General features: G+C 38.5%; 1 protein-coding gene and 1 long non-coding RNA gene across 2 annotated transcripts in view; one reads left to right on the top strand and one right to left on the bottom strand.

Moving 5' to 3' along the window:
• Positions 1-25,244, bottom strand: part of SLC9A9 (solute carrier family 9, subfamily A (NHE9, cation proton antiporter 9), member 9) — a 611,074-nt gene that overhangs the window by 69,589 nt on the left and 516,241 nt on the right. The gene's annotated exons all lie outside the window — the stretch shown is intronic.
• LOC105523282 lies at positions 11,288-16,146 on the top strand. The gene is made up of 4 exons (XR_001003574.1): positions 11,288-11,326; positions 12,386-12,650; positions 13,498-13,625; positions 16,061-16,146. It is a non-coding gene; the product is annotated as an uncharacterized LOC105523282 (long non-coding RNA).

Below are 25,244 nucleotides of genomic sequence, written 5' to 3'. Positions count from 1 at the left end.
ATGAAAAACACTTTATGAGGCTTGCACTAATGCATATTTCATTATAATGTAATTCTATATTAGATATTCCATTTATGCATAGAGCCAAAATAGTTTCCACTCTATAGTGACGCTGATTTAAATGAGTAAATCACAAGGAATCAAGAAATCTTAACTCTTTGGGAATCTCAGCATTATCATGCATATAAAGAAAGTCTTTGGGGGCAGAATCTTACCTTTAGTTAATAGAGTACAGCATTTTTTATTCAAGTGGGATGGGGTAAAAGAGGATGGATGAACTATTTCTTCCGTACAACATTAACTGATTAGGGACAATCCTGAGCATTCCCTGAGCATTTTTCATTTACTCCACATACAGCAGCTGATCAGTTTTGCCACACAGAGCAGTCAATAAGGCTGAACTACACATGAGAGGTTGTGAGGGGCTGGTGGGCTGCCTTGCCCACATGGGTAAGGAGAACATGTGTAATATTAATGCATAAAGAAACTCTGGGAGCTAGATGCATGCTACTCTGCAGGGCTGCCTTAAAGTATCCTGTGTAATATTACTAATAGACCTTTTACAATTTTTATAGCTTCCCGAGTTATTTTTGAGTCAATGCTAGCATTCAATCATTTCCTGTTGAATAGGGAACAAAACAGACCTAAAGACTGAAAGGAAAAGCTGCTGTGGGGAGCGGTCTCTCCAGATGGAAGTTTTCTGGCAGATTGTGATTTGTGACTCAGAATGAGCCCAGATTACTGTGCCATATGGGTGGCAGCAGTGCCTGTAGACACTATTCAGTTACTCAGTAGGCTCCTCCTGAACTCCTACTATGCGTTGGTTACTTGCTGGGCACTGGGAAACAAAGATGAGTAAGTGATAGTATCTGCCACCTAGGAGTCCGTTCATTTATTCATTCATTCATTTAACCAACAGTTACTGAGCATCAATGATGTGCATTGTATATTAGGGGAGTTGAGCATGTAAACATAGAGTAAATTACCATATGGTGTGACAAAATCAGTTATAGGAAAAAAATGCAATGCAGCTTAGAGGTGGAGAGAGAGAGAGAAATTGTATTTGGGACAGTCAGGAATCCTCACAGAAAAGGTGACATTCAACATGAATCTTGAAGTAGGATTAGGAAATTATTGGGAAGAAAGAAGGACAAGGTAATTCCAGACAAAGGGAACAGCATGAGCAAAGTCAGGGAGTTAAGGTTTCAATCTTGGGAGGAAAAATAAGAAAATAAGAAATTGATTGTGGATATAGCTTTTGGTTCTTAGGGAGGAAATGCAACTAGAGAAATAACTTATGCAGTATCTTTTACATCATGTTAGAGTTTGGCATTATTCTGAATGTTGGGAATGGAAAATCCCAGAACTCCCTCCTTTCTATCCTCATGGTACATATCCCTAATCTGGCATGAATAGTATTATTTCCTGCTGAGCCCAGGCCAACTCTTGGAATCTTTCTCTATGTAGGGTTCTAAAAATCCTCAACCAATTTACTGGAGTTGCTACAAATAAGAAGTATATTCACCATCTTGGCTACAGGCAAAGGAAGCAAAGGTTTTTAAATAGGGAAATGACAAGTGTGTGCTGTCATTCTCTATCCTAATTTGATTATTGGGAAGACAATTTGAACCAGTGCACTGGAGAATGAATTAGAGTGGAGAGAATATTGAATCAGGAAAACCAATAGGAAACTGTTTAATAGTTCAAGTCATTGGTTCCTTGATGGCCCACTAAAACATTTGAGATGCTTGTTACAAATATCTAATATCTAGGTTTCACCCTTGACCCATTAATCCAGAATTTAAAACAAAACAAAAGCCAAGTGGTTCATTTGTGCCCAACGGTTGAGATCCACGTGTCTGCATATCCAATCATGAAAACATTTATTTATTAGAAGAGGTTTTATCTCTTTTAATGTATACTTGGAGAGGAGAGTGGATGACTTCAGAAAGATGGGAAATCATTTGCTTCCGTTGGGCCTTTACTCATATAGTACTACCCATAATGGCTGCTTTCTTGATCATCGTCTATATCTTTGCTGACTTATCTATAGATATTTCATTTAATCCACCATATCAATAGTCCGAGTATGTATTTTTAATCTCCAATTTACAGATAAGGTAACAAAGCGTCAGAGACTTTAAGTAACTTGCTTAATATCATAAAGTAATTGATGCCAACTACAACTGCCAATACATCTACTACTGTAGTTTTTTAAGGGGAAGACTGGTGAAAATGTGAACGTTTCTCTCTGGTTCAAAAAAAGGTCATCCTTATCCATCAGAAACTGTGCATTTCATGTCCTGATTGGCTCAAATCCTCACTGTACGCACACTGCACAATTGCCCTGCCTAAGTGTGCTTTCATGCTGGTGATTTCTGTGAACAAACAGTACCAAGAACCACCAGCCTCCACCCCCCGCCCAAATCAAAGACATGTTGGCTCACTTTAAATATCCTTTTAAAAACATCCATACAAATTGGATTTCTTTCCCTAATTGTTATTTAGCAAGCAAATAATGCTCCATGGCTGCCTAATTATTTGGATTGTTTCAGAACTAGTAAGCAGAAAACTAGTAGTAGCACTAGTATTCACAGTAAACACTAGGTTCTTATTTTGACTGAAACTTCTATTCTAGAGTCTCTCTATGCAACCAAGGCAGTTCTCATAACCAGCACCCATGCTATGCATTTAATTCAACAATGTGGGTCTCATTTATAAGCCAGCAGGGTGCTTCCTGACCTGGTGGATAGACCATGTAAGTCTGGCTTTAGGAGGGGCATGCTACTGCAACCAGGTGAGCCGCATGGCTTGCCTGGCAACAAAGAATGCCAAGAATAGAATGCACAAGAGTGAAGAATTCCTAATTTTGAATCCAGTGCTTTCAAATACCAGATTGTACTAATTACTAGAAACGAAACAAAGTAAGAGGTACTTTATTTACTGTATTTATTACGGTTTATTCTTTTGGCAAAATCTTATGCATTATGTTAGCATCTTCTTTCTTACTTGTCATTGGAAGGAGACTCTAAAACCTTGTCTTCCAGTTGTTTTCTGGGGAGCCCCAGGAATTTAGTGGATGAAAGAAACTTCAGTGTATATCATGGGGAAGTGAAGGTGAAGTTGCACTCAGCTCTACAGTTTCCATCCCAACTTCACTAGAATAGTTTTGCTTTTATTAATTTTGTATTTGAAAAAATAGTCCGCTACAATTGGTACAAAGAGCACTGCACTAGACATAAGAAATCTCTGGGTAAAACATTTGCATATGCCAATGTATTGGACTTCTTGTTTTTAATAATTTGAAAATTCAAAATCCAATTTTGATCCTGTACATGTCTGGAAAAAGTGGCATGAATGTAGCCAAAAAAAGTTTTTTATAAAGCCCATGAACTTGTCTCTTAGGAGATGTCTGGATCCACCTATAGGTGCTCAGTCATGGCCAGTGGAATTAAAATGAGTTTGAAAGATAAGGTTTCTGATTTTACAATCCTGGTCATTAGATTTCAAGAAAGAGCATATATTAGCAGAGGGCTGTTGGAAGCTGACATGCTGAAAAGTGATAGATGCCACAAGGGAAGATGCGAGTTAAGACTTAGTCACCCACTGCACTGGAGGGACTATCTCACAGTGAGTAGGAGTGTGGACTCTGAAGTCTGACGGATTTTGGTTCATGACCCAATTTGGACCCTTACTTGCTTTGTGATTTTGAGCCTCAGTGTTCTCTTCTGTAAAACAGGCATAGTAGCAACCCTTACCTCATAATGTTATTGTGTATATTAAATGAAATCATGCATGTAAGGTATGTATCAGTTTCTGGAAGACAATAAAGGCTCAGTAATAATGTTCTGATTATAAAGTGACCTGAGTCATTTTTTTTTTGTAGAAGCCAAAAACTGTCGAGGAAAACAGAGCATTATAACTATATATATATTAGCTAACTCATAATGATAGCCCCAACTCATAAAGATATGCCAAGCTATGCCTAATGAGAAGACTATGTAATACATTTCAGAAAACTTTCCAAATAAAATCATGTTTAAAATAACAAATTTTAAGAAACAAGGCAAGGATGTTCATTTTGCCACTGCTATTCAACATAGTACTGGAAGTCCTAGCCAGAGATATTAGGCATGAAAAAAAAAAATAGTACCCATATTGGAAAGGAAGAAGTACAATGACCTCTGTTCACAGATAACATAATCTTATATATAGAAAACCCTAAAGATTCCACAAAAAATCCATTAGAGCTAATAAATGAATTCAGAAAAACTGCAAGATTCAAGATCAACACAAAAAAGTCAGCTGTGTTTCTATTCCCTAACAATGAACATTCTTAAAAGGAAACCAAGAAAACAATCCCATTTACAATAGCATCATAAAGAATAAAATACTTAGAAATAAATATAACCAAGGAGGAGACTTGTACATTGAAAAGCACAAAACACTGATGAAAGAAATTAAAGCAGGTGCAAATAAATAGACAGTCCATGTTTCTGGATCAGAAGACTTAATATTGTTAAAATGTTTATACTGCCCAAAATGATGTATAGATTTAATAACATTCTGGTCAAAATCCCAATGGCATTTTTTTACAGAAATAGGAAAAGATTCTGAATTTCACGTGGGATCTCAGGGAACCCTGAATAGTCAAAACATTCTTGAAAAAGAAGAACAAAGCTAAAGGTTTCATAATTCTTGATTTCAAAACATATTACAAGGCTATAGTATTCAAAACTATGTGGTACTGGCATAAAAACAGACATTTAGACCAATGGAACAAAATAAACACCTAGAAATAAGCTCTTGTATGATCAAATGATCTTTGATGAGTCAGGATCACACATGGGGAAATGACAGTCTCTTCAACAAATGGTGTTGGAAAACTGAATATCCATATGCAAAAGAACTAATTTGGACCTTTATCTTACACCATATAGAAAAATTAACTCAAAATGAATCAAAAACCTAAGTATAGGACCTAAAACTATAAAGCTTCTGGAAGAAAACATAGAGGAAAGCCTTTACGATACTGGATTCAAATGATTTCCTGGATATAGCACCAAAAACATAGACAATAAATGTTAAAAATAGACAAATAGTACTACATCTTCTACACAAATTTAAAAACTGCACATCAAAGGAAACAGACGACAAAAAAGGCAACCAATGGAATGGAAGAAAATATTTGCAAACCACTGATAATGGGTTAATATTGAGATTATGTTAAAACTTCTACAATTCAACAATAACAAAATAACCTTATTGAAAAATGGGCAAAGGGCTAGAATAGACATTTCTCCAAAGAAGATATGCAAGTTAACAAGCATATGAAAAGATGCTCAATATCGCTAATCATTAGGAGACTACATAATGAGATAACACCTCATATCCATTAGGATGGCTACTATCATAAAAACAGAAAATAGGTGTTGATGAGGACATGGAGAAATTGGAATGTTTGTGCACTGTTGGTGGGAATGTAAAATGGTGCAGCTGCTACAGAAAACAGTACGTATGTTCCTAAAAAAATTAAAAATAGAACTACCATATGATTTAGCAATCCTACTTCTGGGTATATATCCAAAAGAATTGAAAGCAGGAGCTCCAAATGATATTTGCACACCGGTGTTCACTGAAGCATTATTCACAATAGCCAAGAGGTGGAAGCAGCCCATATGTTCATCAATGAGTAAATGGATAAAGAAAATGTGGTATGCATAATACATACAATAGGATATTATTCAGCTTTAAAAAGGACAGAAATCCTGTCACATGCTACAACATAGACGAAGCTTAAGGACATTATGCTAAATGAAATCAGCCAGTCTCAAAAAGACAAATACTGCATAATACCCACTTGTATGAGCTATTTAAAGTAGTTGAATTAACTGAAACAGAAAGGATGGTGGTTGCCGGGGGCTAGGGTAGGGGGTTCAATGAGTATAGAGTTTCAGTTTTGCAAGATAAAAACGTTCTAGAGATCACTTGTAAAACAATGTGAATATAGTTGACACTATTGAACTGTATACTTAAAAATGCTAAGATGGTAATTTTTATGTGCTTTTTACTACATTAATATTAAAATTTTTTTTTAAAATACAGAAAATCTTAAAGTGTTAGCTTCAGTTATCTGGAAAATTGACACAAAGAGCACATTGTTATGGCAGGGACCATGGTTTGCTACACAGTTCATTTTTAAAACTCCAAATTATTCCAAATTGGATGACTACACTATAGCTAACCTATATATTTTAAAGGAAACTATTTATGGATAGTATGGGAGAGAATACAATTTTATTAATAAATACTTGAGTCCCTACCATGAGCAAAGAGCTATTACATTTCTTGCTCAATACCAAGGATATAACTGGCTTTTCTCTCCCTTGAATTGAATTTTCAACCTCAAAGAGATCAGAAGCTTCCCTCCTTCCACCCCCACCCTCATTCAGAACTGGCCACTGTGGATTTTCTGAGGCATTTATGGCCTTCTCTAAATTGTATTTTGTCATGTGTACTCTACCTGTATGTCAGCTGATAGAAAACATCAGCTGAAATCAGTGATGAAACTGCCTACTTCCAAAGAGTTACAGATAACTCCTTCACTCCTCTTGCTTGTTTCTTTACTGGATCTGATCATTCACGTGTCCTCTGATTTAGTCAGGCTCAAATCTGGCAGAGCAGCTCCTTCACAGGACTGTGGACTTTCCTGGAGCTTTCCTGATGACCTGCTGTAGCAGTGAAGTGAACTCTAAACAAGTGCCCCAGGGGATTCTGAACTGCTTCCACCCTTGGAAACCTCCACTTTAGAAGCAGCTTGGCAAATCGGGATGAAGGTTCTTGGGGGAACTAAAGACAGGGAAGGGGAATCTGTAGCCTATGGTGACTTGGTCTTGTGCCCAGACCCTTTCTTCCTAGACTTGTGTCCTTTGCTGGTGGAGGAGCATCTGCCTGGGTTCTTCTTATCAGAGCTGGAGTGGCACCAGTCATGGTCCCACGATGGACAGTAACATAATTTTAGCTATTCTAGCCTTGAGGAAAGAGGTAAAAGAAGAAAGGAGGGATCCCTGAATGTGATTTAAGTGACTTTTGTATATAAGAGACGAACATGCATGTCTCTTGAAATTAAAAGCCCCATTAAAACATATACTCACATATCTTTGGAGAGATACAGAGTGTGTACTTCTTGTACCAGGCTGAAAAACTGGCTCTGTTATCACAGTGGTCTCAGGGCGTTTCAGGAAACAAAAGAGCTCTCATTGTGACCGCAATGTCAAAGTGTTATGGCCATCAACCCAGTTGTGCCTAAATGCATTTTAAGAGGATTCATTGTAAGTAAAAGTAAATTGTGTTTTCTGTAATATTTCAGCTTGCACAAGGAATGTGACAAAGAGAAGGACATTGTAAATATTTTTGGCCTTATTTGGTCTCGGTATTTCTCTATGTCAGACTGATAATCCTGACAAGCAGACGGGGCAGTGTTATATTTAACAAACACCTTTGTGAAACCCATGGAGAGACAGATGGAGGGAGAAAAGCAGGAAGCAAAAGAGCTAGACAGCTCGGATTAATCATTTATTTCCGATTAAATCATTCCCAACCAAACTTGTATGTACGGATCTTGGGACACAAATACATATATTTAAAAGGCATTCTTTAAAAATAATGCTACACCTGACTGCACTGCAATGGCCTTATGGGTGCTTGTTTTCACTCACAGCAACCACTGGGTAGAGGAAAAGAATCAGAAAGGTCTAGGGCAAATCAATCATCTTTATGTTAAAAACAGCTTAAAGCAGGCTGGGGATTATATATCCAGGCTTCAAAAGTATTACCAGAGTTATGAATGTGAGTATGGTGCCTGACACTTTCTCCCATTTTAAATACTAGAAAACGAATGCAGAGAGGGGGACGGTTTGAACCCATGTGTTTTGAATCCATGTTACTCAACATCACACCGCCTTTAACTTATTGCATAAAAGAATGTTATGTGAACTGAAAACTTCTTCACTTCTGTTCTCTGGTAAGCATTCCTGGCTTATTAATAAATTACAGCCGAGGAGTGGTTGAGAAAGCTGGGACCCTTCAGATGCCATAATTTAAATCTTATTGATGTCTCCTACACAAGGCACTGTGTCAGCTGACAGCTTGAGGGATGGAATTTTGGTTTCTCTGTGCCACCACCTGCCACCAATGGTGGCAGTCAACATCAATAATTATTTGTGAGTCTCCTGGAATTCTGCTTTGCTCTATCTCACAATATTCTCATTAGAGCTCCCTCCTGGTGTGGAGGTTCATGGTGTGGCTCCTTGGACAGTGTCCCTGAGCCTCCCTCCCTGCTAGTATGTATTGCCTGTCATCTTTTTCTTTCATAATTAATTGCAATTTGCACAGCTGCATATGAGGTGAGTGGCTGGAGGGAAGAAATGCAAAATGCAGCTTCCAGCTCTCTTGCTTACCTATCCAGCTCAAGCCTTGGTTGAGGATTTTCTCTGCTTGAATCCCAAGCTGCTCATTTCTCACACAGTAGATAGCATTCCTTTTCCCTGCTATCTCCTTTATGTTACATCCCCACCCCCTCTACACTGGCATATTATGTTGTTCCTTAACATAAATAAATTACTCTTCAGATTCTTTTCCCTGATGTTCTTAAGGCTTCCCATCACATTATATTGCCACATCATTTAAAAATGTTGCAGTAGCTGGTGAACAATAGTTAATGACTAAAAGAGCAGATTGTTGGGAGCTGTACTCTGGAATACTCAATAATCACATCTACTCTGATAGTTTATTTTCCTGTTCCAAAGCTGAGCTGGGTTGTATTCAGTTCTGTTCATTAGGTTCATGTTAACAACTGTTGCTCAATTCACTGTTTTTCAAAATAATTATTAATACAACTCTGGGAGTGACAAGTGCTTCTGTAAAAGGATGCTGCTGCCTGAATGATGGGGTGTGCTACACACAATTATGGCTTCCAAAAAGGTATTAACTGACGTAAAAAAAAGCAACCAAGTCAAAGACTAATGCCTAGGAGAAATCTCAAAAGCACTAAGAACACAACATGAGAACTTTTTGCATTGTGACACTGTAAACACAATAATAAGTGACTTGGAATCACGGTTGATTAAACTGATGTTAGAAGTCCTCAGTACGATTATACCATGCTTCATCTCCTGAGCACCCTGTGCCTTGTTGTCAGCCAACAAACTATAATTTCATGCCTGACTGGCCTAATACAGTCTTAGGTTCCAGATTCTGTGCACAACATCACCAGACCACAGAAGTTAAAGGAAAAGAAAATAAATAAATAAAACAGTGGGTAGAGGTCAAAAGACAATGCCCAACACCAACCTGAAATACAGCAAGTCTCTCACAGGAATACATTCGGGATATTACTATCATTTAACTGAAGGACTATTTTGATTACCTGCTGATTCAACGTTAACTAGACATTTATTAGAGCACCTGCTTTGTGCCAGGCACAGTGGTAGGCCTGGAGGCTACAGAGGGAAAATAAAACAGGTACTAATGAGTAGCTGGAATTTCTTAATGGATAACAAGATGATTCTCTATTGCAACCTCTCCATAGCTAGTGGAGGCTTTGAAGAGACTCTTAGACAGGTTTTAGTTCAGATCTTTCCTGTGGCTCATTGTTGTACTTTCTTCAAGATTTCTCTTGGAAAGGGGCATTAACTCCTTATTCTATCTTAGATGCAATCATATTCAGTTTTTGCCCTTACCATATTCATCAGTTTATATTTCTGAATATACTCATAAAAGGTCTCCTGGTCAGGTCTTATCTCCACTCAGTAAAGATTCTCTTAGCATCCAGAAATCTATCTCCAGACACCCTTTTATGTGCTCTTTCTAGAGTGACAATACAAATGAGTTGTTACAAGAAATGTGAAAAAGAGAGATTGGAAATTTATTGAAATTTGCTAGTCATTAGTGCAAAAAACTTTATTCACTTCCACATATTTTCTGCAGTTAGGATCACCTGAACTTTATCACTTTTGCTGGTAGCAGAATAATTAAGCTGAATAGGACACTTAATTCTAAGAAAGTTCTAAAGAAATCCTTAAAATTGTTAAGACTATCCCTCTCACTATCCTTTAGGCTGAAAGTCTGTCCAAATGTCTTTTGGCACTTATATTGAACATAATAAATTCCTTTCTCTGGATGTATCTCAGGATAGAATTAATTTGGTATGATTGGGAGGTGAATTTCTTTAGGATCTTTTTCGCTGTTCATGTGCTTCTTTTGCAGTTCCTTTGGAGTAGTGGGGGCTTAAGGGGGCTTAGCTTTCATAAACTTTTGGTCTTGAGAATATATACTTGAGATGGGGTCAGTTTGGGAGCTCCAATCTGGGGTCAATGTGGGAACTCCAGAGTAGGATTTTATAAAAATAATCATCCATTCATAACTGTATTGAGTTACAAAGGAGGGCAGGAGAGTCATCCCAGGTCATAGTTGTACAATGTAAATTTAGACCAAGGGATGAAATGTGTTGGATGAAATGTGCTGTAATAATCATTATTGGGTATCTGTGAATTTAACACACTTTTCAGAAGGGGACAAGTTGCTTGCCATGGTAGGAAAAGCTGTGCCAAATGTTTGAGGAGAAATGTGGAGAGGAATAACATTAGCTTCAGATACCAAATTGTGAATTAAACTTCCTGAGGAATTTCTGAACCCTGTTCAAATAAATTAAAATTTTGTTTACCAAAATGACTCCAATATGCAAATACAGAATACAGTGTTAAATAGGTGCTGGGGATTGAAATTTTTTACAATCATATAATTTGTTGTAATACTTATTATAAGACCATTAATTTATCATATTTTCCCTATAGTGTTTACTCACATGGACAGCGATAGATCCAGATTTCATGAAGTGAAGTCTGAAGGTTACCTAATTTAGGAAGTCGTTCTTAATAAAAAGAATGCACACTTTTGAATATCAACACTGGTCCCTTACAAAGGACCCATGCAGATGAAGAGCCCTGAAAGCTGAGTTTCACTGATTCCAGGTAAAGCTGCCTCTGGATGTGGAGCTGTGTTATGGGAATCCCATATCAAAGGCAGGACCCGATCCAGTGCCACCTCAGTAGGAGGCAAAGGTGGAAACGTGGAAACTATGGTTGTAAGGCTCATATTTTACTGACCATCACAGAAGCTGCTCGTTAGGTCCCTTAGGAAGGGATCTCTCAATGAAACAAACACCAGAACTTCTTATTTTTTTTGAGACAATGTCTCACTCTGTCACCCAGGCTGGAGTGCAGTGGCACCATCTTGGCTCACTACAACCTCTGCTTCCTGGGTTCAAGTGATTCTCCTACCTCAGCCTCCTGAGTAGCTAGGATTACAGGCATGTGCTACCATACCCAGCTAATTTTTGTATTTTTAGTAGAAACGGGGTTTTGCCATATTGGCCAGGCTGGTCTTGAACTGCTGACCTCAAGTGATCCACCCTTATGACCAGCAGACCCTTGTCTAAGAAGCTGGATGATTCCTCATGAAGTCACTCATAAACCTTGCTGATGCATTTCAGTTTATTATTGGACTATCTCAGATTTTAAACACCCCACCCAATGCCACCATCTATGTAGCAACTAGAGCAGCACTCACAAATAAAATAACCTTCAAGGCCAAACAGCTGCCTATAGCCAGATTTGTCAAGATGAACTTAAGCAAGGTTTTAAAATCAGGCAACGCTTGTAGACCAACCCCTGGGGGCACCATGAAATAGCACCTTATTTCAAAAGACTGAGAAAGCTGTAAATGACCTGCAAAATTCCTATTGAGTGATCTGTTTAATCACTCAGGTGGGGTATGGTGTGTCTGGCGCATGTTCAGCCTCTGGTGCACGTGCATGCAAATATATACACGCCACGCTTTTAAACATGTATCTCTCTTTGAAAAGATCATTCCTTCTTTCTTATCTGTATGTGAACAAATTGTCAAAACAACCTCAAATGCTACATGATATAATCCTCAAATGCTAGTAATATAAAAATGACTGTAATAATACAAGTGATATCATTGCTATCCATAGCACCACACTTTTACTGTTTCTCAAATCTGCAACTATCTCATTTTCTAGTCTTTATTCCTTTATTCACTGAAATGACTGATATGGGCAGGTTAGACACCCAGAGGAGATAATGGTTTTGATTCTACTAGATGGTTTGACTCTGCAGAGTGTATCCTATAGACTTAATACCAATAGAGGTCGTGGATATTTTTTCCCCATTTCTTTTCCTCTTTATTGTTAAGGAGACTAATTGTGTGTGAGTGTGTGACAGGAAATGTTAAATTCCTTTTGACTTTTTTTGTAGTGGCAAGAACAGGAGGGCATTCTTTTAAAAATCTTTTCTTTTTCTAGGCAAAACGTGGGAATGGAGGATGAGAGATAGTCAATTATCAGAATAAGATGTTCTACCAAGATGTAAAGAGGGGAAAAAAAGTAATTTTCAACAGCTAGGCAAGAACTGCCACAAGCAGTAGTCGAAAAAATCAATGGCATGGTTTCATAATGTGGTCTTGGATTCAGCAAGAAAATACCACAGAGAGAAAACTGCAGGAGTCCCTATTTTGTCCCCTAAAAATGAATTAAATGGTCTGGTGGAAGTTGAAGGACTCTGAAGGTGGTGAGTCTACCACTGATTCTTCAGATGGTGTCAAAGATGATTCCTGGTTAGGTATAAAAAGCAGCACTTTTGTCTGCTATTCATACATTAAAAATGACAGAGAATATACACCTAGAATATTTACCTAGTACTGCTGCCTTGGAAACATGGTTCCAAGTCTCATGAGTTTACCAACAAGGAGTCTTTCTGCTCTTGAGACCTCAACAATGTACTGAGCTGACTACCTCAGCAATATTCTATCTCAACTGACACCCAGGTATAGTGATCAATGGTCTAACCAGCTTGCAAGTTATGACTGAAATAATGGTTTACCTATCAAATCCATGTAACTCCCAGAATAATTATGATTCCATCTTTTGGGCTGGCAATTATTTAAATAAAGATTATTTACAAAGGAAACAGCAGGGAGAATCATGTAAATTAGATTCATTAAGTGGACAGATTCACTTACAGTTCATTTTGGAATAATTTATGACAATTTTCTCTGATGTCATCTGTTGTTCAGGTTAACAATTAGCTCATTATTAACTGACAAAGGTTACTTTGTATATTGGCAGAGGAAGGCATATTATTTGGGAAAGCTTCTGTGACTATTGAGCTTTCATATGGGTGCAAGAGTTTATTTGCAAAAGTCCAGCTATTATTTTCTCAAACAATTCAATATCCTGATGCATTTATCTCTGTATTCTCAGGAGACTTTGCAGAGGAATATATTTCTCTTTGCTAGTGTACAAGCAGTCAAGACTAAAAGAGAATAGGGCAAAATATTCATTCCAACTCTGTATTACTCTCTGCTTTGAACTAAAGATAATATTTTCTAATATATTAAGAGACACCTCTTTTACAGGCCAAGTTATAGATCTCTTAAAAAATCCAATATGATGATGCCCATTTACAAAATTTTATGATGAGAAAATTAACTTTAAAACTCTTTTACAACTCTACCAAATGTAAGAAATATATGGCCCTAAGAAGGCAAGACATTAGTCCATTTAGACCTTTTGAAATTCTTACTGTTGCTTGCAGTCTTTTACCTGTCTCAGCACTGTGTAGTTTAGTGACTCTGACCTTGAGCAGGCAACAGAAATGGTGCCTACTATTAATGTGGTTTTTCTTTTAAAAAACAAAATGTTTCCTGGCATGTAATTGTTTTTTTCAAAAAACACTTGACCCTGTGCAGTATTTTACACTTACATCATTTCCCCATTTATAATTCTTTCTTGTTTTAGTGTGTTGGAGGAAAAAAAAAAGTGTTATGTAGTTCTTTAAAAACATTCAACCAAATAATAATAAACAATTGTAACATTCTGAAATACTTATCGTGAATGTAAACTCTGAAAGCAGTAAAACTGGTAAAAGGTGATTTCCATAATAACTGGATGAGGGAGGAAGGGAGGACCCAGGAAAAATCTAGCTTTTTGCTTGCATAACAGAATGAAGGAAATACTGAACATGGATTAGGTTTGAAAGAGAATTCCTGAGTTTGGTTTTGGATATCATGACTGTGTCTTTGAGTCATACAAGTGGAAATATCAAATAAATTCCATCTATATGACTGAAATATAAATTTGAGTATAAATTTGTTTTTATTTACATGTTACTGTAATCCAAGTATATAGATGGAATCATCTAGCAATAGAAGACAGAGAAAAGAAGGGGGCCTTGGATAGAACCTTTATTAATTCCAGCATTTAATGGAAAAGAAAGATGAACCTGAAAATGACCAGAGAAGTAGGGGGATATTCAGAGCGTTGAGTTAGGGGAGATAAGGGGAAGAGTATTACAAGGAGGGAGCAACCAACAGTATCATATATGTTGCTAAAAAGACACATCAGAGGAGAACTGAAAAATATCCACCTGGTTTAGCAATATGATGGTCACTGCTGACCTAACAAGCTGCTTTAGTAAAGTTGTTGAGGTGGAAACCAGATAAGTGAGTTGAGGAATGAGTAGAAGGAGAGCAAATGGGCTGGGCGCAGTTAAGGATAAAAATGAAGAGAGAGGTAAAGCAGGAGAGTTGGGTAGTGTGGGTCTATTTGAAGTTGTTGATCAATAATAAACAAGGGAACCAGTCTCTGCAGGTGTGTAAATCTCTCCAACGGGGCTCATCTCTGCAGATATAGTGTCCCCAAAAGCAACATGTTGGCTTCATCTCTGCTTAGGGTTTTTCCAGATGGGTATAACAAAAAGATAATGGAATCTAGACTGTTTGCAAGGGTGATACAGAAATAAGGGAGAACGGATTCCAATCTGAATAAGTAGGAAGGTGGAGAAAGGACAGACATTAGTGAACTGGATCCCTATCAGGTCAAAGAAGGATCTCATTTATTCATATGCCACCCTAATACAGCTTGTCTACAGAAGGAGGAAAATAAATGTCCTCTTTAAAGCTACTGAATACAAAGCTTTTTTTTTTTTTTCTTTTTAATTAAGCTAAAGGGCAAAGAGACCTAGGTCCAGTTTTAACAACTCCCTCTTCCCTAGACTTTGTGGGAGGGCCCAAGCACAGACAAAACAAATTTCAGACAAACCCAGGCGTATATATATATTCTTACCTGAATATAGATTTCTCCCAATATGCCAGTTGCAACTCTCTCAGCATAAAAAACTTATGGAAAAAATACTTTTGCCTTTTCACTTGGCTAAAAGAAGATTATTCTATAAAAAGAACTGTAGTCCAGATGATTAAAAAATGGAGGGAGAGGATGAAACCAAAACTTTACTCAAATGGAAACCTCCTTAAGTTTTCCCATTATTCTTAATGAAATAAAGGCTGAGCTAACTGCTAGAGAAAACTGATTATTGATATTGCAGAAAATAGACTTAAAAATAATCATTCTAAAGTCTTGTTTCTTTTTCTATAGTATGTGTATTTTCTGTTCTATTTTAATATTGTCTCTTAATAAAACCTTTGGTTAGGCCGGGTGCAGTGGCTCATGCCTGTAATCCTAGCACTTTGGGAGGCTGAGGCGGGGGGATCACTTGAGGTCAGGAGTTCGAGACCAGCTTGGCCAACATGGTGAAATCCCATCTCTACTAAAAATACAAAAAATTAGCTGGGCGTGGTGGTAGGTACCTGTAATCCCAGCTACTCGGGAGGGTGAGGCACAAGAATCATTTGAACGTGGGAGGCGGAGGTTGCAGTGAGCCCAGATAGCGCCATTGCATTCTAGCCTGGGCAACAAGAGTGAAACTCTGTCTCAAAAAAAAACAAAAACCAAAAATGTGATTAAAATGAAAAGGGAAAGAAATAAAATACTAACTATATAGAAAATAAGAGAATAAATAGTGAGGAAGAACTTTATATTCAAACTCTACAAAATTTTTCAGATGACTCTTGTCAATTTTCTTTATCAAATAATAAATAATATTATGCTCAAGAACAAGTCTAACTTTTCTCTATTTTTCAGACAGAAAAAGAGAAGCAGATGAAAGGAAACAGAATTTTCTATTTTCTCCTCACCATCTAAGCCTCAAATAAAAAACATCTAACAATTCAACGATCTTAACTTGGACCTGGTAGGAGACATACACTGAAGCAGTGGCTAGAACTCCAAAATATACCAGTCTGTGAGGCTAGGAGACGACAGATCAAATTTTCCTCAGAAGAAACATCCCAGCTATATTTCATCATTGAATGTGGCCATGTATTGGCCCGTAATCTTCACAAGCATCACAACCAATTACTTAGGGCTTTAATAAAGAAGGGACCTTATGCAGAGTTTAATCAGATGGCAGTTGTGGGAAAGAAGCAGAAACAGTTTTGTTTGTTTGCATTAACAAATGGATGGTGAGAAAGATAAAAGGGGAAATCAGGAAGATAACCCAAAGGCAAAAGATAAATGGAGGAGTTAAAATGAAATTCAATCTTCCCCAAACAGAATCTGGCATAAGAAAATGCAGGCGTTTTTGGCTAAACCAGAAATTAAATGGTAACTACATCTCTTTAAGGTCCAGAGCTATAAAGCATAGGGTAAGGAAAGGGCACCCAGATAGGGGAATCCTATGCACTGGGTTTTAGTCCCAGCTTTGCTGAGCCTCCATTTCCTTACCTGTAAGGAGAGACAAATGCTTCTTGCTCTTTCCTATAACAAAAAGACCACCAATGTTGTCCCCTGCCCGCACTCAGCCACAGTTGTTCTGATCGACTTAGGACAGCTATCTTTTCAACTCTCTCTTCCAAATACTTGAGATGTATTTTATAGATCTCTGAGTGAGCAGCTATTTCTAATTCTGTCTTGAAAGGATTATTCCAAAACCAAGACGATGAAGGGGATGCCATTAGAAAAAAATATTTGTAGGGTGACAATCAATTTAAATTATCTCATAAAAAGATGAGTTCATGGCATATCATAAGCGAGGTAAGATTGCTTCTTTGTTTCTATCAGAAATAGGGTAAAACCAGCTCATGTTGAAAGCTGGATAAGAAGTTAAGCAGCTATTTTTTTTTTTTTTTTTTTTTTTATAGAGGGAATCTCACTCTGTCACCAGGCTGGAGTGCAGTGGTACGATCTCGGCTCACTGCAACCTCCACCTCCCAGGTTCAAGCGATTCTCCTGCTTCAGCCTCCTGAGTACCTGGGACTACAGGCGCCCAGCTAATTTTTGTATTTTTAGTTGAGACGGGGTTTCACCATGTTGGCCAGGATGGTCTCGATCTCGACCTCGTGATCCACCCGACTCGGCCTCCCAAAGTGCTGGGATTACAGGCGTGAGCCACCGCGCCCAGCCCGAAGCTAAGCAGCTATTGATGGCAGTCTGTTGGATTTTATTCCATTTATTTCTTTCGTTTTCACGTGAGCTTTCTGTGACTGAATCATAGGAAGTTAATATGCTAATGATTTACTTCCTGGGAGTCTAAGAAAGCACCTTTATTTACTATATGCCATCAAACAGAGCTATTACATTTTGTTGAATTTGTAAGGATAAAAACCATGACAACTGCACCATATTTCTAGAAAATAGATTCCAAGTGTATAACAGAGGGCTAGGCATCTCTTTTTTTTCATATAAAACCATGAGTGAATATACACTCCTTTTTTATAGAAGTGTCTTTCATTTGGTGAATAAAAGGCCGAATTCTTACAGAATACTTTGTTATAAGCACTTCCATGGTGCAATATAGTTTTGGTTGGAAAGGTTAAAAAATGAACTCTGCTTCCCAAGCCTATCAACAAATATGGAGAATACCATATGAAAGTCATGGATTGTCAAGGTCTTCAGAGTTCATGAAATTGTGTGTAGAACACTTTGGGTACAGGGGAATTGCTGTTGTGGTTAAAAACAAGGAAGGGCATTTCTTTTACTTTACAAATGAAACTGGAGCTTAGAGAGATTGGCTCAAGCTCATGTGGCCTGCAAAGCCTGGGCTCAAAATCAGAACTTCTGATGACTAACCTTGCTGCTTTGTGACCGCTGGGGTTCAACTGCATGTTGAGATTCCCAAGAATCCCCTGATCTTGGAGCAGGAGGAAGCCAGCTGCCCCAGGTCTCTGCTAACTACAGCCAGGGGGACCTATTCCCTCCTCAGTCTCCAACTCTCTGCCCCCAGCTACTGGCAGACGGGAGTAACACGCATGTAGCAGTACCATCTTTGCCTGTTTCTTCTTTGTGAGGGACACTTAGCATTTTCAGACCATCCCTGAGCTGGAACAAAGTAATTTTGTCTGAAGAGCCTGAAGCTGGGCTTGAAGGTGCTTACCTGAATGGAGACGGGCAGTGATAACCTTCTTGCTCCTAAAGAGGTGGGTCCTGCCAGGTCAGCCCTGGAAACCCCTTTCTTTGGACAAAACCGGGACAAGCCTCATCCCACAGAACTAGGGAAAAGCTTCAGCACGTGGTTGTGAAGGAGGGTGGGGCCCATCAACTCATGTCCTTTAATAATAATGACAAGAGCAGCCCTTTATCAAGGGCCTAATTTTTCTAGGCCCTGTGCTATGTATGTTAATCGTGCGGATCTCACAAACATCCTGCAAGATAGGTATTATTGTCATTGTCCCCATTTTACAGATTATGAAATCAAGGTTCAGAGAGTTCAAGTAATTTTCCCAGTGTCACACAGCTAGTAGATGACAAAGATCTGAACCCAGCTATTTGACTCATGCTCTGTGCTGTTGCAGGCGATCGAGTCTGAACTTGATTGGTAGGATGTGGTATATCAATGTTGTATTCATAACATAAGTTAACCTGGGGATTAACGTAAGTGAAGTCTACAGATGGAAGACAAGTTGATGAGACTGCATTAGCACAAAATACTAAAATAAGTGTTCTGCCTATTTTTGAGTAGGATATTAATTGTAGAGCATCCCCCTATGAGAGAGCCACTCAGAGAAACACAGGTTCACTCAGAGGTTTACAGAACTCCATCTGTGAGGCAAGGCTGGGCAAGTGGCTTGTTTATCTCAAAGAACTGGCTCAGTAGGTAAATGGAACAGGTTCATATAAATAGGATTCTACCTGGAGATAGGGAACCAACCACACACAGTGTCTCCCCACAAGAGGAGTCTTTCTGCCTTCCCTGTTTCTTTGACTGGCATAAGCAGAATTATAGTCATGAGGGCTGGAACCCCACAGTCACCTTGGGCTCCTACTTCCTCACAACTGGCACCTGCCTGCCCCTTCCTCTCTGTAGTCCTGATGCCCCCAATAATGCAGCATCAGATTCTATGGATTTGAGGCCAGAGTTTTCTAGCATCTATACTTTTCCTTTCTATTCCCATTGCAACTACCATAATTGAGGCCCCCGTGACTTCTCCCTAATCACTGCTGTTAGATCAATCTTTCTAAGACAAGACTATGTCACTCTTATGTCTAGAAATCATCTGATTCCTCATTATCTACTGAGTCAAATCTAGACACCTTCACCTGATACTCAAAATCTTTTCAGATTTCCCTGAACACATCTTGTTAGTCTCTCCTCCTTGGCCAATCTTATATGTGCCAAGCTGCAATCCTCACTTAACCCCAAGCACACACAACAGTTTTCCATATTTGCACTTTTACTTGTGACCTTTGCTTTGTCTAGAAAAAGAAAACGTGTATGTTGTGTGTTTGGTACTTCCTAGTGTTCAAAATGGTTTCAGTCACCTTTTTCCATCTGAAATTTACAGTTACTCTGTGGGGCAGATATGATTATACTCATCTTACAGATTAGAAAATAGTGGCTCAGGGCAGGCCTGGAACCTAGAGTTTCACAGCTGAGGGGCTGAGGGATGACTAGCAGCTAGATCTTCAAACTCATTGCTCTGTCCACAGCTCCATGTTGCTTCTCTCTCCCCCGAATCTAGCCTTTAATTCGGCTCCTTCCAGTTGCTATTAGTAAAATTCCATCTTTTTCTCAAAGTCCAGCTCGAATCCACCAACAACTGTTAGCTTTTCCAAAATAAACCTGGATTTGAGGGTTCTCTCTCTTTGTGTTCTTAGGCTCCTTGCTCAACTTGCTGGATGCTTAAAGCAATTAGGGAAAAGGCCTGAGAGTTCCTACACAAGAATTTTATACCAGCAATGATCAAGGTTTTAAAAGCTTTTAGATTATGACCCCATTAAGGCATACATGTTATATCACAACCCAGTGTACACGCACATACCCCTGAAACAAGTTTTATGAAATAAAATTTACTTCTAATTCCTCAATGCACTGTGATATTTTCTCTAGTCTACTATTTATTAAGAAGTGCTGGTTAGGAACCCACTAAATTGCTTGTGAGAACCACTAATGAGTTATGATCAGCAGTTTGAAAATCCCTGATTTAAATATTATTATGTCTCTTCTAAATGGCCTAGACAACATTTTCAAAGGTTTGCAAAAGACTGAGCTAGCAAGAAAGATAGGTGCGTTCATCAGGGATTTAATCTGTAGTTCCCAACAGGAACACAAACAGTTCTTACAAAGGCTAGGCCAGGAAGGAAGGGCCTCAGCTGGAGAGCATCAACTTCTGTTTGTTGGAAGGTCAAGGAGAGGGATTCTTGGTGAACAGTTGATGGTGGAGGGGAGTACCCATTCCACAGTGGGATATCTTCCAAAGAGTGGGATTTGTAGAAGCCAAAGATTGAGGTGAGGAAGATTTCTCAATAAGGCATATCTGTGGACTGAGAAGAGACTTATGTGCTCATCATAACCTTGAATATAGCAGGAAATCAGCTAGAATTTAAAAATAATAAAAATGTAATAAAATTCTTTGTTTATATCTGCAAAATGAGTCTGAAGGCCTACAGGCCTATAAACCTGTCACTGAATTTAGTATCATTTTAACTTTATGAAGCACTTGATGTTTGCAAAGTGCTTGTACAATTACCAATTACCATAATGTTCATCTTCTGAATATTTCAGATCAGAGAAGGCCTGAGGACTTTAGACTAAGGGGGAAAAAAAAGGAAAAAAAGTTGGCCAAGCCAATTAAATACCAGACTTCTCAGCTTGTACTGCTAGAGTTGTTTACTATGTGGGGCACTTGCCTAGGGGTATTTTGGGGACATCTCTTCCTTCAGCACCCAGAGTCTGCGGTGCACACAGCCAGCCTTGGTCAGCCAACCCTCATGACTGACACCCACTCGCTGCTCTTGGGCATTCCAGGTGTAATTCTGTGTCTACATGAACCCGTGGAAGGAAAGGCAAAGGGTTTGACACCTGTAACCCAAGGGCTAGTCCATAGCGAGGGATGTGGGAAGAGGTTTTTGCAGTTGCTGGGACAGGGCAGTCAGGAAATAAAGCTGCTACAGTCTTTCCTGTTTGAGGTATTAGGCACATGTTAAAGGATTAAGGAAAGATTTGCTTAGCAGCCTGCATGAGCTAGAAATCAGTTCTGGCCATGTTTATAGGCAACAGATCAGTGAAACCTAATACACTGGTAGATTTCAAGGAATTCCAAGGAAATGGCTTCAAGGGATGTCAAAGGCAATGGTTTCAGGATGTGTCTGTTTCCTTTGGAAAAAGGTTAGCTCTCTGATGCTTCTTCTCCTACATGTAAAAGGTCACAGTGCCAGTCACTATTGGCGAGAGGCTGCCCCAGGAAGCTGAGTGAGGCTCAGGGGCTGGTGGCATTCTAGTTTATCAGTTTAAGAACAAAAACAACTTTTTATTTGAAAATGAATTGCAATTCAGATACTTTTGTTAGATTAGTTAAAACCTTTTGTTAGATTAGTTGAAATTCTCCAGTTTCTGACTATGGACAGGAAACTGAAATACTAGAAGACAAGCTTAGAGACTGATCTGGCTTTTTAGCTAAAAAACATTCTATTAGACCCTGGCCCTAACAATGACACCACTGGATAATTTTCAGTAGTGGAAATTTAAGAATCAATCTCTTAATGATACTTTTATATATTAACTCATTTGTATTGGGAACACACACTGAATGCTCTAAAATAGTTTTCTAAGTAGAACGAAACATGTTTGTCTACATTTTTATCCACACAGAAAACTGGTGGGTATTTCGTGGGGAAGCTGTCCTGGATCATGGATTATTTTCAGTTTATTCTTCTCCCTGTCAGATCAGCTTCCATGCAGCCACCAGTTCTCTGCATTATAACAAACAGGACTCTGTGGCTCTGTGCTTAAAGTGCTGCATTGGTTTCCTGCTGTCAATAAATCAAATCCATTTTCTTAACCGTGACGCATGTAGTCCTCCACAATCTGTGCACATGATACTTTCCTGGTTTCACTTCCCACTAGTTGCCCTGAACTTTTCATCATTTTCTGAACACTCTGCACCCTGTTCAGGCTTTTGCCTGAGCTGTTTCCTTGCCACAAAGTCCTTGACACTCTCAGCCCTGCTCCTCACAGATTCTTATTCTTTTATAACCCACTTCCCAAGTCACTTCAGTGTGGCTTCCTGGCTTCTCCAAAGCTGTTTAGTTGGCTGTACCCCTCTCTGGCTTCCATAGCACTTACTCTGGTCTGAATGTTTGTGTCCCCCTAAATTCACACATTGAAACCTGACTCCCAAGGTGATCACCTTAAGAGGTGGAGCCTTTGGGAGGTGATTAGGTAATAAGAGTTCTGCCCTCATGAATGGGATTAGTGCCCTAATCAAAGAGGCCTAAGAGAGCTTGTTTACTTTCTTCACCACATAAGGATAGAGCAAGAAAGTGAATTCTGTGATCAGGAAACGGGTCCTCACCAGACATGGACATTGCTGGGATCTTCATCTTGGACTTCCCAGCTTCCAGAACTGTGAGAAATAAAATTCCATTGTTTATAAGCTACCAGTCTAATGTATTTTGTTATAGCAACCTGAACAAACTAAGAAAACACTTTTTTGCTCAGAACTTTGGTGATAACTCCCAGCATTGGTGGATGGTGCCACCAATCTACCTCATTAGGATGCTGGCATCTTAAGGGCAATCACCATTTCTTTCTTTATCTTTGTGGCTTAGAAGAAGGCAGAAGCCTTTTTTCCCCCTAAGGAAGAAGTATTAAAATTCAATTTAGTTAAAATAATTGAATAAAATATAATAGAATAATTATCTTTTTCTGGGGGAAGAAATATGAAAACTAACGGAAGCCTCACAGCAGTAAGATCTGTGACAGAAAGCAAACTTGAAAGGATAATTTAGCCTGTACCACATCACTCTACCTTTAGCCACCTGAGTAACCAAAAAAAGGTAAAATATTAACCAACAAGAGAGAATTCTGATCACACCAGGCATTGGGAATAAGGGTTTCACGCTTGACTTCAAAGGCTTATTCATTGCCCCTCGAGTCTTCCTCTTTTCTCTGTCCTGTAATTCTGTACTTTGCAGGTGGGTTATTCAGGCTCTCTCACATCTATTCATGCCACACTCACCACAGGACCTTCCCCATGTCACTCCCTATTCTTGGAAAGCTCTTCCTCCCTTCTGGTTTTTTAATTTCATGTTAGGAAATCCCAGTTCCTCTATGGACCTTTTCCCACATGACTGGAAGAAAAGCATTTATTTCTTCAACAAGCTTTTCCTCTATTAATCACCAGCATAATAATCTCTTTGCCTGTTCTTTCTCATGAGTTGGTCTGACATACGTTGAGAATCACTACCATCTACCTTGTGAAGTGAACGTTAATTAGGGAAGAGACATGTCTGCCCAACACTCTGTGTGATGTATATCACAGCTTCACATGCAGACAAATGCTGAATAACTGCAGTCTGTGAGCTAGACCCAGGACTGTGTTTCACTGGCAGTGGTAATATGTGAAGCTGGCAGCCATGGCCCATGCTGATAATGTGTCTCTGGTAGCTCATGAACTCGTTGGCAGCCTGCAAATATCTTGGCTCCTATGGTTGAAAAGGAGTGACCAAGTAACAATTAAAGGACATTTAAACATTCTACTCTTTTTTCATGAGAAAGAAATATTAAAACTAAATTCAATACTGGCAGTATTAAGGTAGTACACATTTTTTAAGCCCTATCATCTTTCCTTTCTCTTTTTGTCCTAATAAAATGATTCAGTACTGACCTAGAAATCTTCAATATAACACCACACTGCTAATAACAAAACACCATGGCTTCACCTGAAAGGTGCAATTGAAAGATTTCCTTTATCACAGTAAGGTACAAGAGGAATAATTATCATCAAAGGCTTGTATTGCTTTCATTGTGGAAGAGAAAAATTGCTGCACTTCTCTATCAAGTCAAAATTGCTATCTGTAGTATAATTTCCAGAAAAATAACTATGAGATGATGGACTATAAGTTAGAAAAGTCATAAATGAAACAACTGCATGTGCGGAACAGAGGACACAAAAGAACAGCTTAACACCCAGCTCCATCCATTTACTCAAAATCAAAGAAGAAGAATTATGTCTGATTTATAGCCCAAGTGAAACCTTTCCTTTATGGAAACTAAAGACTTTCAAATGGTATTAAAATACAGCTGTTTCAACTAAAAATTATTACAGTATATAAAATAATGGAAGTTTTAGTCACTCAGATAATAAATGACAATATTATACACATTACATGATGCTTCTCTTTAAGACATGTGGAGGTAGAAATAATAATGATAATATGTGTATTGAGCACTGTTCTAAGTGTTTTGTGTTAATTCATTTAATTATCAAAACAAAGCCATGAGGTGGGGACTTCCGTTATCCCCAGTTTTCAGATGAGCGATGGAGACACAGAATGGTTAAATAACTTTCCTAAAATTACATAACTAGTAAGTAGATAGGCTATAATAGCAAATCAATAACTTCTGGCCACAGAACAAGACTTTCTTCCGTTTGATAAAAACCACTAGTGGAATGTCTGTGTCTTTCTTTAGACCGTAGATGTGTTCCTGAAAAGATCTCCGTAAATCAGAAATTTTCAAACAGAACCATATTGGAATGATAGCTCTGTGGGAATTTCTTCACAGGTGCATCACGAGTGCCCAGGATGGTGCTTGGCATGTGGTAGACTTGATAAATGTGATCCATGAATGAATAAATGAATGAGGAAAGTCTAATATGGTGTTTTGCTCTGAGAAAATAATAAATATATTTAATTTGATTTAAAGGAATTTATTTTATCCATTCTACAAGGGGAGGAGCGACCTTGATTTCTTATTTGTGTACATCTAGATCTTCATATCATTTGTGTAAAGTGAAGTTGAAATATGAAAGCATTTTCATTTAATAGA

Source organism: Colobus angolensis, unplaced genomic scaffold (assembly GCF_000951035.1).
Source record: "Colobus angolensis palliatus isolate OR3802 unplaced genomic scaffold, Cang.pa_1.0 Scaffold46, whole genome shotgun sequence".
NCBI classification, from domain to species: Eukaryota; Metazoa; Chordata; class Mammalia; order Primates; family Cercopithecidae; genus Colobus; species Colobus angolensis.
This window is presented reverse-complemented; position numbering and strand designations above follow the sequence as displayed.